This window comes from Ambystoma mexicanum, chromosome 4q (genome assembly GCF_040938575.1).
Source record: "Ambystoma mexicanum isolate Mex_15411 chromosome 4q, UKY_AmexF1_1, whole genome shotgun sequence".
NCBI lineage: Eukaryota > Metazoa > Chordata > Amphibia > Caudata > Ambystomatidae > Ambystoma > Ambystoma mexicanum.
Genome location: NC_090928.1, coordinates 528,161,495 through 528,166,494, shown reverse-complemented (window position 1 = coordinate 528,166,494; position 5,000 = coordinate 528,161,495). Strand labels below are relative to the sequence as shown.

Genomic DNA, 5,000 nt, shown 5'->3' with positions numbered 1-5,000 from the left:
TTCTGATATTGACTGGTAATTGTGTTTGATACTTTCTTAGACTATTTCTGCCTCTGGCTGATGTGTATTTTCTTTCCAAACTCCACCAGAGCCTATGATTACACAGCATCCTATCTGTGGAAAACGGCAGTGCAGGGATAGGGAAGAAAATTATAGGCATCCAAAGGAGCCCGGCTAGCTCAGTCGGTAGAGCATGAGACTCTTAATCTCAGGGTCGTGGGTGCGAGCCCCACGTTGGGCGAAAACAACTACAATTTTAATGCTTTTTGACCAAAAAAATAGAAATTGAAAGTCTCTTTACAATATTTGCAATATTTTGATTGTTAACATGCAATATATGAATGCATGTCTGGATGATGTGTAATGGGGCAATACCACACCTTATTGTATTCACTGTAAAAGAAAAAGTATGTATCATCTTACTATAAAATAAAGTGGAGAAAACACAAATAAGACTTTTTTCCACACAGGTTTAATCAGCTATTTCCTGATATTCTTCAATGCGTTCTGATATTGACTGGTAATTGTGTTTGATACTTTCTTAGACTATTTCTGCCTCTGGCTGATGTGTATTTTCTTTCCAAACTCCACCAGAGCCTATGATTACACAGCATCCTATCTGTGGAAAACGGCAGTGCAGGGATAGGGAAGAAAACTATAGGTATCCAAAAGAGCCCGGCTAGCTCAGTCGGTAGAGCATGAGAATCTTAATCTCAGGGTCGTGGGTGCGAGCCCCACGTTGGGCGAAAACAACTAAAATTTTAATGCTTTTTGACCAAAAAAATAGAAATTGAAATTCTCTTTACAATATTTGCAATATTTTGATTGTTAACATGCAATATATGAATGCATGTCTGGATGATGTGTAATGGGGCAATACCACACCTTAATGTATTCACTGTAAAAGAAAAAGTATGTATCATTTTACTATAAAATAAAGTGGAGAAAACACAAATAAGACTTTTTTCCACACAGGTTTAATCAGCTATTTCCTGATATTCTTCAATGCGTTCTGATATTGACTGGTAATTGTGTTTGATACTTTCTTAGACTATTTCTGCCTCTGGCTGATGTGTATTTTCTTTCCAAACTCCACCAGAGCCTATGATTACACAGCATCCTATCTGTGGAAAACGGCAGTGCAGGGATAGGGAAGAAAACTATAGGTATCCGAAAGGAGCCCGGCTAGCTCAGTCGGTAGAGCATGAGACTCTTAATCTCAGGGTTGTGGGTTCGAGCCCCACGTTGGGGGAAAACAACTAAAATTGTAGGACTTTTTGACCAAAAAAATACATCCTATCTGTGGAAAACGGCAGTGCAGGGATAGGGAAGAAAACTATAGGCATCCAAAGGAGCCCGGCTAGCTCAGTCGGTAGAGCATGAGACTCTTAATCTCAGGGTTGTGGGTTAGAGCCCCACGTTGGGCGAAAACAACTAAAATTGTAGGACTTTTTGACCAAAAAAATACATCCTGTCTGTGGAAAACGGCAGTGCAGGGATAGGGAAGAAAACTATACGCATCCAAAGGAGCCCGGCTAGCTCAGTCGGTAGAGCATGAGACCCTTAATCTCAGGGTCGTGGGTTTGAGCCCCACGTTGGGCAAAAACAACTAAAATTTTAGTGCTTTTTGACCAAAAAATAGAAATTGAAAGTCTCTTTACAATATTTGCAATATTTTCATTGTTAACATGCAATATATGAATGCATGTCTGGATGATGTGTAATGGGGCAATACCACACCTTAATGTATTCACTGTAAAAGAAAAAGTATGTATCATCTTACTATAAAATAAAGTGGAGAAAACACAAATAAGACTTTTTTCCACACATGTTTAATCGGCTATTTCCTGATATTCTTCAATGCGTTCTGATATTGACTGGTAATTGTGTTTGATACTTTCTTAGACTATTTCTGCCTCTGGCTGATGTGTATTTTCTTTCCAAACTCCACCAGAGCCTATGATTACACAGCATCCTATCTGTGGAAAGCGGCAGTGCAGGGATAGGGAAGAAAACTATAGGCATCCAAAAGAGCCCGGCTAGCTCAGTCGGTAGAGCATGAGACTCTCAATCTCAGGGTCGTGGCGTTGGGCGAAAACAACTAAAATTTTCGTGCTTTTTGACCAAAAAAATAGAAATTGAAAGTCTCTTTACAATATTTGCAATATTTTCATTGTTAACATGCAATATATGAATGCATGTCTGGATGATGTGTAATGGGGCAATACCACACCTTAATGTATTCACTGTAAAAGAAAAAGTATGTATCATCTTACTATAAAATAAAGTGGAGAAAACACAAATAAGACTTTTTTCCACACAGGTTTAATCGGCTATTTCCTGATATTCTTCAATGCGTTCGGATATTGACTGGTAATTGTGTTTGATACTTTCTTAGACTATTTCTGCCTCTGGCTGATGTGTATTTTCTTTCCAAACTCCACCAGAGCCTATGATTACACAGCATCCTATCTGTGGAAAACGGCAGTGCAGGGATAGGGAAGAAAACTATAGGCATCTAAAAGAGCCCGGCTAGCTCAGTCGGTAGAGCATGAGACTCTTAATCTCAGGGTCGTGGGTTCGAGCCCCACGTTGGGCGAAAACAACTAAAATTGTACTGCTTTTTGACCAAAAAAATACATCCTATCTGTGGAAAACGGCAGTGCAGGGATAGGGAAGAAAACTATAGGCATCCAAAGGAGCCCGGCTAGCTCAGTCGGTAGAGCATGAGACTCTTAATCTCAGGGTCGTGGGTTCGAGCCCCACATTGGGCGAAAACAACTAAAATTGTAGTGCTTTTTGACCAAAAAAATACATACTATCTGTGGAAAGCGGCAGTGCAGGGATAGGGAAGAAAACGGGTGAAAACAACTAAAATTTTCGTGCTTTTTGACCAAAAAAATAGAAATTGAAAGTCTCTTTACAATATTTGCAATATTTTCATTGTTAACATGCAATATATGAATGCATGTCTGGATGATGTGCAATGGGGCAATACCACACCTTAATGTATTCACTGTAAAAGAAAAAGTATGTATCATCTTACTATAAAATAAAGTGGAGAAAACACAAATAAGACTTTTTTCCACACAGGTTTAATCGGCTATTTCCTGATATTCTTCAATGCGTTCAGATATTGACTGGTAATTGTGTTTGATACTTTCTTAGACTATTTCTGCCTCTGGCTGATGTGTATTTTCTTTCCAAACTCCACCAGAGCCTATGATTACACAGCATCCTATCTGTGGAAAACGGCAGTGCAGGGATAGGGAAGAAAACTATAGGCATCCAAAGGAGCCCGGCTAGCTCAGTCGGTAGAGCATGAGACTCTTAATCTCAGGGTCGTGGGTTCTGAGCCCCACGTTGGGCGAAAACAACTAAAATTGTAGTGCTTTTTGACCAAAAAAATACATCCTATCTGTGGAAAGCGGCAGTGCAGGGATAGGGAAGAAAACGTTGGGCGAAAACAACTAAAATTTTCGTGCTTTTTGACCAAAAAAATAGAAATTGAAAGTCTCTTTACAATATTTGCAATATTTTCATTGTTAACATGCAATATATGAATGCATGTCTGGATGATGTGTAATGGGGCAATACCACACCTTAATGTATTCACTGTAAAAGAAAAAGTATGCATCATCTTACTATAAAATAAAGTGGAGAAAACACAAATAAGACTTTTTTCCACACAGGTTTAATCGGCTATTTCCTGATATTCTTCAATGCGTTCTGATATTGACTGGTAATTGTGTTTGATACTTTCTTAGACTATTTCTGCCTCTGGCTGATGTGTATTTTCTTTCCAAACTCCACCAGAGCCTATGATTACACAGCATCCTATCTGTGGAAAGCGGCAGTGCAGGGATAGGGAAGAAAACTATAGGCATCCAAAGGAGCCCGGCTAGCTCAGTCGGTAGAGCATGAGACTCTTAATCTCAGGGTCGTGGGTGCGAAACCCACGTTGGGCGAAAACAACTAAAATTTTAGTGCTTTTTGACCAAAAAAATAGAAATTGAAAGTCTCTTTGCAATATTTTCATTGTTAACATGCAATATATGAATGCATGTCTGGATGATGTGTAATGGGGCAATACCACACCTTAATGTATTCACTGTAAAAGAAAAAGTATGCATCATCTTACTATAAAATAAAGTGGAGAAAACACAAATAAGACTTTTTTCCACACAGGTTTAATCGGCTATTTCCTGATATTCTTCAATGCGTTCTGATATTGACTGGTAATTGTGTTTGATACTTTCTTAGACTATTTCTGCCTCTGGCTGATGTGTATTTTCTTTCCAAACTCCACCAGAGCCTATGATTACACAGCATCCTATCTGTGGAAAGCGGCAGTGCAGGGATAGGGAAGAAAACTATAGGCATCCAAAGGAGCCCGGCTAGCTCAGTCGGTAGAGCATGAGACTCTTAATCTCAGGGTCGTGGGTGCGAAACCCACGTTGGGCGAAAACAACTAAAATTTTAGTGCTTTTTGACCAAAAAAATAGAAATTGAAAGTCTCTTTACAATATTTGCAATATTTTAATTGTTAACATGCAATATATGAATGCATGTCTGGATGATGTGTAATGGGGCAATACCACACCTTAATGTATTCACTGTAAAAGAAAAAGTATGTATCATCTTACTATAAAATAAAGTGGAGAAAACTCAAATAAGACTTTTTTCCACACAGGTTTAATCGGCTATTTCCTGATATTCTTCAATGCGTTCTGATATTGACTGGTAATTGTGTTTGATACTTTCTTAGACTATTTCTGCCTCTGGCTGATGTGTATTTTCTTTCCAAACTCCACCAGAGCCTATGATTACACAGCATCCTATCTGTGGAAAACGGCAGTGCAGGGATAGGGAAGAAAATTATAGGCATCCAAAGGAGCCCGGCTAGCTCAGTCGGTAGAGCATGAGACTCTTAATCTCAGGGTCGTGGGTGCGAGCCCCACGTTGGGCGAAAACAACTACAATTTTAATGCTTTTTGACC

The 5,000-nt window shown here is 39.1% G+C and overlaps 1 non-coding gene across 1 annotated transcript; it reads left to right on the top strand.

Annotated features, from left to right (window-relative positions):
• Positions 1-2,526: 2,526 nt before the first annotated feature.
• Positions 2,527-2,599, top strand: TRNAK-CUU (transfer RNA lysine (anticodon CUU)). Its single transcript has one exon. It is a non-coding gene; the product is annotated as a tRNA-Lys (tRNA).
• The last annotated feature ends 2,401 nt before the right edge of the window (positions 2,600-5,000 follow it).